We start from the raw sequence: 14,154 nt of genomic DNA, 5'->3' as shown, positions 1-14,154 counted from the left end.
TTAAGGAAGAACCAGCCGCAGCAGGGAGGGGGGCTCCTCGGAGAGATACCCCACTATCTGTCTTAGGGTTCAGGGTGGGGGCGGTGGTCGCCGGCGGTGGTGGGGCGGTGGCGTCGGGATCGCCGGAGAAAAAGCTCGGCACGGGGGGCGGCCTAGAGGGATGGTTGGGGCGGCGGCGGACCGGCGGTGGGGAGTGGTTTCGGGGCAGGCGGGGCAGTGCACCGCCCGCCGCGGGCGGCGGGGGGCAGCGGTTTGGCCGGTGATGGCTGGCGGCTCAGGGGGCTGGAGGTTGAAGATGAACTGCTACACGACCAGCTGCCCCAGCTCTCACAGGCGCTGTTGCTACTACTTTTCTGCTACTAGTGCGTTCAGTTTTGACAGTTAAATTCAGTTTTGACAGTTAAATTGAGTTTTGACAGTTTAGTTCAGAGATGAGCGGTTGATGTATTTTACATATAGCACTTTGTGGTTATGTATTTCATGTCATATATTGGAGATTCTATTATAATTCTACTCAGGTTAACATTGTCTCTCTTGTCCTGCTTCAGCATCGGCGTCGTACAACTCACCGGAGCTGATCCAACGACGAAACCCTCCATCACAGCGGAGCAGTACCCCGGCTTCCATCTCCAGACGCCTAAGATCTTCTTCCCCTCCTCCGACAGCCAAGTCAGCCGAAGCATCCTCACTGACCAACCCAATCACGCTCAGATCAGCATGGCTTCGCCAAAGAGGTTGTACACTTGTTGCATCTCTTTTTTACTCTACATGTTATATATATTGTCCACTGAGCACACGTAGTAACGTGAAATACGATTATTTTATCCTACTCTATGACAAGCAATGAGGTACCAGGAAACTTAAGTATATGTGATGGACTCTCTTGAACGCCATCATTATTTATCTCTGCGCGTTTGAGCTGTGCATTTGTCGATGGGCCTGGGAGTTGAGCTAGTAGGGTAGTGGCATGGGTCCAAAGTAGTAGAAGTAGCATAAAAACATTTTTTGAGTGTAGGCTTTTCCTTGCTCAAGCCTGCCTACTAGAATCGCCAGTGCTTGAAAGGAAAAGTGAAGGAAAAACATAGGAATTGGAAAGTTTCCTATGGTACTACTATTCATGCATTTGGTTCAAAGGAATGGAGCAAAGGAAAACTGTAGGATTTGTTCCTTTAGTGTCTCCTTTAAAGAAAAACGTAAGAATTTTAATTTCCACTTGTCCTCCTTTTCAAATTCCTATTCATGAAGCACAAGACTAAGATATAGCAACATAATAGCATTATAACCGTACATTTTCTTGTGGTTTGAGTTAATCTCACCATGCTTCTTTGCATCCTATGATCTTCCAATTCTTGTGAACCAAACACCCAGATTGGCAGAAATCCCGTGTTTTTAGATTCTCTGTTTTACACGTGCATTCCTATCCTATTCCTGTCTATTTCCTATGCCTGCATTGTTAGAATTCTCAAATTCAAATGAGCCCTTAAATAATTACTTATGTTACAGATATGTGTCAAAGAAAACCTTGTGTGGTTTGTCCTGCTCCTGTTGCGCTGTGTTCCACCCCAGCTCAGCTGCTCCAACGACGGAAGGGTTCACCACAGCAGGAATCCGCTCTCCAAACTGTCTTCCGCCGCCTTAGATCTTGTTCCCCGCCGCCGGCAGCCACGACAACTGCATTACCATCATCAACTGAGCAGATGACCTCGAGGACTACACCGGTCCGCAAGAGAGGTCGCACTCTTCCGTGTCTGCTTATGTTATGCATCACTTAATATGATGACATGCTACTTTATCATCGTGTTCACCTATTAGACTCTGAGTCAGGTCCAAACTAATGCTGAAACTTGAGTTTTTAAATGGTTGTGGGGTACATATTGGGGCAGCAATCAGTACTATCTGTCTACTATCTGGTTAATCTCGGGTGTCTACTATGAGTTTCATCTTGGGTGCAAACAAACATTAAAGGAGCCATTATCTATATTTTAACTAAAGCTATTATCTGCCTGCTATCATTGGTTTCAGGTCTATCCACAGTTTGCTACTAGCACTCTGGATTTGTGCATGCACTCCTTAAATAATCTCACTATGTTTTATTCCTATGCATGTCAGTTATTGTACACAATGGAACTGAACATGTAGAGCAAAAGAGATGATCCTTGTGTGGCAATAAAATTTCATGCAGACATTGCTCCATGGTGGGTGCAAAGGTAGCCCCCCTCCACCCATTTCGGATTGTAATCAAGAGGAAGATAACTGTTCTGAGGGAGATTCAGAAGGAGAAGACCACTCCTATTTACCCCCTGAGGTCTTCGCTCTAACTTGGCATGCTGATGTTGGTAATATCATGCATATGGTGCCTTGCATTGCTTTATACATCAAATATGTCATCTCCTTAGTTTAGACATGCTTTGTGTGAATGCCATATGTTTAGTTTCTTTATCGTATATGTGAATCATGCAATACCATCTTGATTAGCCAGGCATCATATATGTGAATTTTGCAATGCCACCCTGGTTAGCCAGTCATCTTATATGTGAATTATATCATGCCATCATTTTTTATTACGTGTTAAATTTGTCAACAATTTTAGCACATTCAATTACTCTTCCCGTGCATCAGCCATTCGGCACGGTCATGGAAAAATCTGGAGTGGAAACAAGGTCTTCAGAGTAGACAATGCTGTCTGACGAAGCGCATGTCTTGCTAGTTACGGATAGCTCCTCAGAGGAGGATTCAGAGGGAGATGACCAGTCCTATCCCCCCCCCCCCGAGGTGCATGCTCCAACTTGGCAGGGTTATGTTGCTCGTATCATGCATATGGTATCTTGCATTGCTATGTCATTGGCTTAGTTTAGACATGCTTTGTGTGAATGCCATCTGTTTAGTGTCTAATTACCATATATGTGAATTATGCAATGCCATCTTGTTGCAAGACATCATATATGTGAATTATGCAATGCCATCTTGTTGCAAGGCATTATATATGTGAATTATGCAATGCCGTGCAGTTTAGCCAAGCGTCATATATGTGAATTATATCATGCCATCCTTTTTTTGTATTTCTCATTGCATTTGTCGACAATGTTTGTATAATCAACTGCTCTTCCTATGCATCAGCCATTTGAATTGGTGATGGAGAAATCTGGAGTGAAAACAAGGTCTTCAGAGCAGACAATGCTACCTGCTGAAGTAGATATCTTGCTGGTTAGAGATAGCTCTTCAGATGAGGATTTAGAGGTAGATCACCAGTCCTATTATCCCCTTGAGGTGTATGCTCAAACTTGGCAGGGTTACATTACTCATATCACGCATATGTTGTATTGCAATGCTTAGTTTTTACATCATATACACAATATTGAATGACATCTCCTTAGTTGACACATCATATATGCGATTGCCCTCTGCTCACTTGCTTAGTATATAAATCATATATTTGAATTATATCATGCCATGATGTTTACATAGACAGCATGTATCTGAATTATGGCATGCCAACCCATTTTCTAAAGACATAATATAGTTATATCATATCATCTTGTTTACATAGTCATCATATTTTGAATTATGTCATTCTATCCGTGAATTATATCATGCCATCATGTTTCCATCGACGGCATGTTTGTGATTTATGGCATGCCAACCACTTTAATAGACACATCGTATAGTTATATCATGTCATCTTGTTTACATAGTCATCATATTTTGAAGTATGTCATGCTATCCTGTTTAGTTAGCCATCATACATGTGAAATTGTGTCATGCTATCCTATTTAATTAGCCATCGTATATGTGAAACTATGTCCTACTATTCTGTTTGGTTACACAACATAAATGTTAATTATTTCATGCCCTGTTTCTTCCCTACTGTCCACTGCACCTGTCTATCTTACAATGTCTGTACATTCAATTACTTTTCTTGTTTATCATCCATTTCAATTGGAGGGGGTGATGGCAGTATCCGTGGGAGTAAAAACACGGTCTTCAAAAAAAGATCATGCTACCTGTCGATGCAGATAGAACCATGGTTGTACTTGCCCAAGAACCAGCCCCACCACACATAACCCAGGCTCATGCAGATTGTACCCGTACCCAATTGGACAGAGAACCAGCTACACCCTTCTAACCCCAACCCTAGCAGATAGTAACCTAGTTCCAGTTGACACAGCACCGTCTCCACCATAGAGCACCCAAACATGATCAGTTAGTAAGGCAACTGCAGTGCCCAAAGCACGAGGACCACCACTCTGAACCCCAAGTAAATGCTTAAAGCAGAAGAAGAATTGTTCTCAAGTCAGGTTCCATAGCTATGGTTCATACTACTTTGCTATTGCATCACTCTATTTACTCATACCAACTAATTTCAAATTTGAAGGATGCAATTGAAACTCCAATGGCGCAACAGGTATGTTTTAAACCCGTTTCTTTAACGTGTTTGCTGTTGTAACTTGCTCTAAGTTGATTTCAGTTTCAATTGAATAAACAGTTATGTTCTCATGCCATGCACATTACAAGTGTTGTTATTGTTGTGTAGTTTCCCACACTTATACTCTGTCCATGCTGCTTTATATTAGATAGATATGATTTGAACTGTCTCTATCTTGATTTGGCAACATAAACTAGAATGATATAGACCATACAGTGATCATACTACATAGATATATGTTTGTTTCATGCTATTATCCTGTCCACCTTACTACTGAACTGGTTTACCAAAATGAGTTTCATATACAACATGGTAAACGTGTGATGTGTTTGTTTGTTTCTCTTTTAGAACACTGATAAAATATTGGAGAAGAGTACCCCCCCCCCCCCGGTTATGCAATGGTAAAGGAAGTAATGCAGATAAGGTTCAAGATAGTGAGACATCCCTGTTGGTCTCCAAGAAAGCTGATAAAAACTATATTGAAGACACTGAGACAACCCCAAAGTCCTGTCTTGGTGTAGTGTTCAAGTTACTGGCTACTACTACTGGCACCAGCTCTTCGAACTCGCTGCCTGAATCAGTTCGGCTTCTTGAGTCTCAACTTAAAAGATTGATCAGATGTTATGTGACACGAAGCCGTAGGACTGAGGAAGTCCTGCAGAATTCAGATGCATACTTTCTGGTGCAACAGCATGTGCTGGAGGATTTAAGCGCCTAACAAGAGAAAGTTAATAAGCTTGCTAATCATCTTGCCAACACTATGGGTACCCAGGATATTGTTTCTTGAGCTCTTCTGAAGTGGTTTCAGCTCTGGACTTGTTTTGCTGCGGCGTTTATTTGCACTGGTCGCCAACTTCCACAACTAATGTATATGATATGCGGCTTTGTTCCCTATATTTGCACTGGTGGTGAACTTTGATGCCCAGTGGATGTAATATGTGTAATAGCTGTGATAGCCTAGCGTAAGTTGCTTGCTTATTTATTTCCTTGTTGTCTTGTTTATTTGTTTGCTTGTAGTCAGTGCAGTTCTTTTTCCGCGGTTTGCTAGTGCCCGCAATAACCTATTTTTTAAAACTAGGCCACAATAACCATGGGCTACATATTTACTGTATTTACTATGGGCCTCCTACGGGACGTAGAAATAATGGGCCTTCTAAGGGCCGTAGAGACAATGGGCCTTCTACGGACCGTATGATCGATCGGCCAAACATGGGCCCATAACACACCACATTATGGGCCATAAATGGGCTAGATTTGAAATTTTCCATTCGTAGGCTGACCATAACGGGTCGTCATTAATCGGCCGTATTTGATGACGTTACGAAAACATCCCAAAGGATTAACGGGCCACAAATAGGCCAATTGTAACCACAGGCTGAATTTGGCCCACAAGCAGAAAAGGCCAGTAACGGGCCGTAAGTAACCGAATGCTGGAAATAAGCCCAAGAATAAATGGGCCCTAAGAAGGCCGAAAGATAACACGGGTTGGAAACGGCCCAATGGAATAATGGGCCGTTGATGGGTATAAAGCAGTTCACTATTCATTGCGGTCCAGATTCACCACGGGCCGTTAATGTGCCAAGAGTTACAAATGGCCTCGTATGGGCCGAAAGATATCATGGGCCGTACATGGGCCGAAAGTTACAACAGGCTGGAATCATATTGGACGGCCCAGATAAAGCTAATGTGCTTAATTCCGATAGGCCGTATTGGGCCGTAAATGGGCTATATATGAACAGGTCGTTAACAGGCTTTCCGTGGGCCGGCCCGTTACCTTTTGACCAAGTCAAACGAGCCGGCCTTTTCACCGGAATGGGCCTCTGTTGGGCCGTGCCACGTGTCGATGTATCATAGGCGCCTCATGTCCAATGAATGGATGACATCTGTCCCAACGGTGAGCCAACACGTGTTTCCTCCGGCCATTGAAAATTTTACACGTGGAAAATCCTCATTGGTCCGGGCTGTTAACGGGTTATCAGATCCAAAACCGGACCCGATAGCGTAACGGCGACCCGTTACGGTGGATGCCACATGTCGGTCACCCTTGACGAAAGCACTTCTATGACGCGTGATGTATCATCATGGAATTGGACACTTCCGTGATGATAATTTTGGTAATGTCATGGAACAATTATACGACAGCACAGGTATGACTATCTTGATTCTGACATAAAATCGTCATGGATGTACATGCATGATAGAAAACGTGACCTATTGTGACAAACACGTATCATCATGCAAGTGTCTATTTTTTGTAGTGCTAGGTCATGCTCCGATGCCACCAGCTCTAACGCCTCCATCAAGGTGCGGAGCTCCACTTCATGGCTCAGCAACCCTTTCGGGGGGACGAGCACGGTGACCCCGAGCTCTCGGGCTTGCCGCTCCAGCGTCACGTTGTAGGCCAGAATTTCCTGCTCACGTCTTTTGGCGGCCTCGCGCCGTCGGTCCACGGCCTCGGCCTCCTCAAAGGCATGGCCACAGGCCTCTATGGTCACGGTGCAGGACACCTCGTCCTTTGTGTGAGTGGCTTCATGCTGGAGGTGGCTGAAGTTCACAACCACTGTGAGTCGGTGCCACTCATGCGCCAGGTGATGATATTCGGCCTCGAGGTAGGAGTCGATGTCGCCAAGCTCGACCTCGAGCGGGTCCACTGCGAACCTCGTGTCCTGAAGAAGGCCGTGTCGGATGACACAAAGATTGCGCGTGAGCTCCAGCGCTCGGCCAGGACCTGCTTCGCGCCCCCAGTTGCAGCGGAGACTACGGGAGGTCCGGCGGCATCGGGAAGGAACCGGGGACCAGCCGGCTTCGTGCCCACTTCCCTGGCTCGAGGCATGGCTCGGAATGGGTCAGATACTGGGCCGCTCTTCGGACCATGGAAATCCCAAGCATTGTTGGGTGACATTGGGGTGAGCGGCCGCCCACCCATCTAAGCTTGGCACTGCCCTCGTCGGAGGCCGCTAGGGCTAGAGGGTCGCAAGCCGCCAGGAGTCACCTCGGGAGGAGCGCGACCCTCCAGTGGGCGCAAACTCGGCCACTGGGCACTCAAACGCTCCAGAGGGTGGCGATGGGAGCTCCTTCGCCCCTCCGCCTGACGGAGGCCTGAGAAATGGGGCCTTAGGAGGGCTTGATGAGTAGAGGTCAGAGAAAGCAGGAGACTTACTTGTCCATGGCGATCCATTTCCTCTTCTCCAGGCCCCGCAGAGCCGAGCTGGTGCAGCCACCATGGTTTCCTATCTTCCAGGGAGCATGGAGGACGGAAGTCAGCATGCCGGAGTTCGGCATGTGGTGCCCCACGCTTGGGACGATTGGTGCATCCTCGGGAGGAGCGTCTTCTTCACCAACCGGGGCCGCGGGGGCGGACCGTTGTGGGGCGGGCGCCCCAGCATATTCCTCCGCGGTTGCTCCGAGGGCTTCAACCTCGAGATCCCCAGTGTCGGGCGCCACCAGGAGGGGGTTGTCATGAGGCCCCATGCCTCCCTTGGGGAGCAGCCCCCACTTGTCGAAGTGCGGCATCGCTTTGGCAAAGGCTCCTCCATTCGGGTAATTGCACAGGGGGAGCCCCTCTTGGGGAGTGTGGCAACCTCTCTGTCGGTCTGGAGGCGGAGTATCTAGCGCAGCGTGCTAGAGGGAAGGGAATGCTCCTGAAGCCTCATTGTGTTCTCGTGGCCGGTGAAGACTGACATTGGGCAGGAATGGTGCTGGAGAGGAGCGATTTGCCGCAAGACGAACTCCCTCACCACCATCACCATCGTCATGCCCGCCTCCCACGGGTCAACCAGCCTGGCCATGACTCGTGCGAGCCTTGAGTCCACAAGCTTCATGTGCTCCCAACTATAGCTCAGCTCCGCCGGGGCCGTCGGAATCTGGAGCAGGCAGCTTACATGGCGGCATCAACATACATACATTTCCTCCGAAATCCCTCCACGTTCGGACGAAGCTCGGCGTTGATACCTGCGCCCATCGTCGCATCCACCGCTCAAAGAAACACGCTTCTCAAGCGTTGCCCGTTGGCAACCTTCTAGAGGGGGTAGAAGTGGCGGAGCAAAGCCACGGACGGAGTGACACCCATGAAGGCCTCGCACAAGAATGCTAATGCGGAGAGGCGAACAATGGACCCAAGGTAGAGATGCAATGCGTGGACCTGGAAATGCATGAGCATGGCATTGAAGAAATCTAAAAATGGCGGCACAAAGCCGAAGAAGAGGGTGTAGAGGTGAAGTGGGATGTTGGCGGCCTCCAAATCAGCTAAAAACCGAGAGGCGGGCCAGATATTCATCGCTTTCCACTAATTGGAGTTGGCGGCGATCATGTGCCTGACCTTGTCTACCTCTTTGAGATAGAGCATGGTGGGCCGGCCCAGCGCGGGCTCTGGCGCCCCTTGATGATCCGCCGCCGTGGAAGCCCTACCCATCTTCCTCTTGGGGGCCATGGCGGCGAGGTAGATAGGAGCGGGCGCAAGATCCGGCGATGGGGACGCAAGCTTGCGGAGGAAGGAAGGTGAGGAGGACGAGCGCGCGGCGGGCCAATGATGGTTCCGTAGCGTGCGCCATGCTCTTAGCCTGGGCAATTGTCAAGGCAACATGGGGAAGTGGAGGGGTCCACATCCCATCATGCGCCACGCATCAAGCCTAGCCTACAAGCGATTGGAGCCCGCGCCGCTTCGCCCTTACTCCTTGGCTTTGACTCGAAGCCAGCCCGAGCGCGCCTTGGTCCCTGGGGCTATTGCCGGCGTTCTGGGATCGGGCGTACCAACACATGCCTGCCTATAGCCCAACATGTGGCCTCATCGACGGCCCGGTATGGCCCAGCTGCAAGGTCCCCAGGACAAGACCTTCACGAGGCCCCCAGCCTCGTGAGGCAGACGACGCCAAGACCTCCTAAGGGGCAGCTCTCCGAGCCTACCTCCCGAGGAGCGGAGACTTCAATGTAGGTACCCAACCTCACTTGGCTCTCGATGACGCAAGCCATGACGACCAAGGCCAGGCGGGCGCCAACGGGCACAAAGGAGGATAGTTTCCTCTTTAGTGCTAAGGAGGCAAGGACGTACACGGATTCCCAAGGAATCCCCCGAAGGTTTCCATACCGCTGCAACAATACCAAGACCATGAGCTCAGCAGGATGGATGTTGTCGCCGAGCCCACCTCGGTGTCACGACCAGAAGCTTTGAAGTTGAAGACCACCTTTCATCAGGATAAGATGTACTACTTGTCCCCTTTCAAATTAGCCATTGTGGGATCCCTTCCCGCCTAAGCTATGAGGGAAGAGGACCAAGGCCGCTATAAGTATAGGCTAGTCTCCATCGTAGAGGGGGACCGGGATCGGATCCATTCCACCTTCAATCATAGAGCCCTCGTGAGGCAGCTCATCCATTGTACTAGTTCATCCTCAACCTCCTCGTGAGGCCAATCCGCCACAAAGAAGGAGTAGGGTTTTACACCGCAAGGTGGCCCGAACCTGGGTAAATCTCTATGTTCATCTTCTTCCCCGCTCGCACAAACTCGACGAGGCAAGGCCGTGGGGTGGTGAGCTTGAGGTTGGGGCTGGTTTAGATCTTCGCACACACCCCAGAGGTCGAACCTTGTTGGTGCGCAGAGGCCCGATTCCGACACCGCCCCCCGCAGGTTTATCATTTTGCACATGTATCCGAACTAGCTTTGCCTTTGGTGAGATTTCCTTGGTATTCCAACCTGCGTGCCCGGTGAGGGAGTCCTGGATTAGGGGGTCCTCGGACAGCCGGACTATTGGATTATGAAGATACAAGATTGAAGACTTTGTCCCGTGTCCGGGTGGGACTCTCCTTTGCGTGGAAGGCAAGCTTGGCAATTCGGATATGTAGATCTCCTCCCTTGTAACCGACACTATGTAACCCTAGCCCCCTCCGGTGTCTATATAAACCGGAGGGTTTAGTCTGTAGGACAACAACAATCATAATCATAGGCTAGCTTCTAGGGTTTAGCCTCTACGATCTCGTGGTAGATCAACTCTTGTAATACTCATATCATCAAGATCAATCAAGCAGGAAGTAGGGTATTACCTCCATCGAGAGGGCCCGAACATGGGTAAACATTGTGTCCCCTGCCTCCTGTTACCATCCGCCTTAGACACACAGTTCGGGACCCCCTACCCGAGATCCGCCGGTTTTGACACCGACATTGGTGCTTTCATTGAGAGTTCCACTGTGTCGTCACCATAAGGTTTGATGGCTCCTTCGATCATCGGCAACGATGCGATCCAGGGTGAGGTTTTTCTCCCCGAACAGATCTTCGTATTTGGCGGCTTCGCACTGCGGGCCAACACCCTTGGCCATTTGGAGTAGATCGAGAGCTACGCCCCCGGCCGTCAAGTCAGGTTTGGAAACTTAAACTATACTGCCGGCATCCCCGGAGACTTGATATTCGACGGATTCGAGCCTGTGTCAGGTGTGCCGGACAGCCACAACAAGCATGACTTAGCTCTGCCATGGGACAGTGTTCAGGAGATCACACCTGTGGCAACTCCGGCCCTTGATCCGGAGGAGGTTGCGCCGTCCGAGGACGAGTGGATGGACCCCGCCATGGAGGCCGCACACCTAGCGTCGATAAAGCCGAATACTGACTTCACCTCCTACGAGACCTGTGTTGCCAGATCATTGGATTCGTCCTCGGCCACAGGCTCTGAACCGCCTGCGTCCATGCCTATCGAATCTGATTGGGCGCCAATCATGGAGTTTTCCTCCGCGGATATCTTTCAGCACTCGCCCTTGGGCGATGTGCTAAATTAATTAAGGTCTATCTCCTTGTGAGGAGGCCCTTGGGCGAACTATGACCGGCTGGAGTGGGAAGCGGACCACGAAGAAATTCGTTCCCCACCCACCACCCACTTAATAGCCACTGTCGAGGACTTAACCAACATGCTTGATTTCGACTCCAAAGACATTGACGGTATGGATGACGATGCAGGAGAGGAACAGGAACCACCGCCCACAGGGCGCGGGACAGCCACTTCATCACACGATATATACATGGTGGATACACCCAAAGAAAACAATGACAAGGAACGGAAGGATGCAGTGAAGGATAATCCGCTCAAGAAGCAACCAAAGCGACGACGTAGGCGCCGCTCCAAATCCTGCCTTGGCAAAAATAGCGATAACATTGCAAGAAAGAATAATACCCCGGTCGACTCCAAAGCAAACGACGACCACATGGACCCAGCGAAAGAGCAGGATGAACCAGCGGACGGCGAACATAGTATGGAGCCGCTGTACCATCACGGCAATGCCGAGGGTAAACCTCCTCAACCTGTCTCCAGAGAGGAGAACAGTCCGGACGACGATGCACACATCATCCCGAAAAGGCACTTGGAGCAAGAGGACCTCCACAGAAGGCTTATTACCACCATGAGGAGTTTGAAGAAGTAGAAGCAAAGGCTTAAGGCCGCGCAAAATACACTCAAAAGTAGGTGGAACAAAGTGCTCGACACTGAAGAAGAGTACGGTGGCAGCCGCCACACAAAGAGCTATCCAAAGAGCAAGCTCCTGCCTGAATTCGATGACGAGGCTTTAGAGCCTATACAGCCGAAAAATAAAACAGCCGATCAGCCGGATTGACCACCCCGTGGCCGCGATAGGGCGGCTAACGATGTCGCACATAAGTCAGCACACGACTTACGTGAGGACTTGCACCAAAAAGCCGGCATGACCAGGTCCATCTACGGATCTAGGAAGCACGCTCCAACACAGAATCAAAACCGAAAACTACAACCGTTAGAATGCCATGACACATCCAAATACAGGGGTGCCACGCACCCCCTATGCTTCACCGATGAGGTTCTGGATCACGAATTTCCAGAAGGATTCAAACCCGTCAACATAGAGGCATACGACAGAACGACAGACCCTGGGGTCTGGATTGAGGACTTTATCCTTCATATCCACATGGCTCGCGGAGATGATCTCCACACCATCAAATACTTGCCCCTCAAGTTGAAAGGACCAGCTCAGCACTGGCTGAAGAGCCTCCCCGAAAACTCAACTGGAAGTTGGGAAGAGCTCGAAGATGCTTTTAGGGCTAACTTTCAATGGACCTATGTCCGACCTCTAGATGCATATGATTTAAGTCATATAATTCAATAGCCCGGAGAGTCATCCCGAGAGCTTTGGAACAGATTCCTCACTAAGAAGAATCAAATTGTCGACTGCCCGGACGCTGAAGCCTTAGCGGCTTTCAAACACAGTGTCCGGGATGAATGGCTCGCCAGACACCTCGGCCAGGAAAAACCGAGGACAATGGCAGCCCTAACAAGCCTTACGACCCGCTTTTGCGCGGGCGAAGACAGCTGGCTGGCCCATAGCGGCACCAGCGACCCAGGCACATCCAAAGTCAGGGATGGCAATGGAAAACCATGAAGAAATAAAAAACAAGCGTCGAAACAATGAAGACAGCCCAGAGAACACGGTGGTAAACGCCGGATTCAGGGGCTCTCGACCCGGTTAACGGAAAAAGCCATTCAAAGGCAGCAAAGATGGACCGTCCATCCTAAACAAGATTCTAGACAGATTATGTCAGATTCATGGAACCTCCGACAAACCGGCAAATCACACCAACAGAGAATGATGGGTTTTCAAGCAGGCCGGCAAGTTAAACGCCAAACACAAGGGGAGGGAGACACCAAGCGAAGACGAGGATGAGCCTTGCCAGCCGAACACTGGGGGATAGAAAAAATTCCCACCGGAGGTCAAAACAGTGAACATGATTCATGTAACGAAGGGGAGGAGCAAACACACACTCCGAGACGTATGCGCCGTGGAGCCCTCTAGCCCCAAGTTCAACCCTTGGTCGGCCTGCCCGATCACTTTTGATCACGGGGATTACCCGACTAGTATCTGGCATAGAGGATCCGCTGCCTTGGTACTAGACCCAATAATTGTCGGATACCATCTCACCGGAGTCCTTATGGAGGGCGGCAGTAGTCTTAATCTGATATATCAGGACACAGTCCGGAAAATGGGGATAGACCCGACAAGAATCAGCCAAAGCAATACTACCTTTAAAGGAGTGATACCAGGCCCAGACAACTTCCGAAGTGAAAAGTTAACCTTCGATATCGCTCCATTCCGAAGCGGCTATCAAGCACTACTCAGAAGAACGACCTTCGTTCGTTTTAGTGCAATACCGCATTACGCTTATCTTAAGCTTAAGATGCCCGGTCCACGTGGCATCATCATAGTTAGCGGAAACACAGAGCATTCCTTACGTGCGGAAGAATGTGTGGCGGCTTTAGCAGCCGAACGCTAAACGGCCTCTCCAACCAGAATAAATGATTGGTCGTCAAGACCGCGGACACGGATAGACGAGTCCGACGCACCACTAGCTATAACAGCTCAGATAAACCTAAGACTGGGTCGATGGATATACCCCCATAGGTGGTGCTAGGGGCTTCCCACATGTAAAAAGGACTAGAGTTCGGCTTGACCTTATTTAGATTGAATTTTAATGGTTATTTAAGAATAACCAAATTTTCACATGAAAAATTTCACCTCGGCTTTTCTCTCTTATAGATGATCATCGTGCTACACCCTTCCAGGATACGGCACAACGGAGATACAGGCGCAGACGTGCAGCAGGGCCCCGTTCAAAGGTTTCTTTTTAGATTAAGACCCCGTGTAAACCTTTTTTACCGTCTCTTGTTGCTTCACACCCTCCGGATACTCAACATAACCAAAAAGGATGCTGGAGTTATTGACATTTTGT

The sequence above is a fragment of the Triticum dicoccoides genome, chromosome 5A (genome assembly GCF_002162155.2).
Source record: "Triticum dicoccoides isolate Atlit2015 ecotype Zavitan chromosome 5A, WEW_v2.0, whole genome shotgun sequence".
Taxonomy (NCBI): Eukaryota; Viridiplantae; Streptophyta; class Magnoliopsida; order Poales; family Poaceae; genus Triticum; species Triticum dicoccoides.
This window is presented reverse-complemented; position numbering follows the sequence as displayed.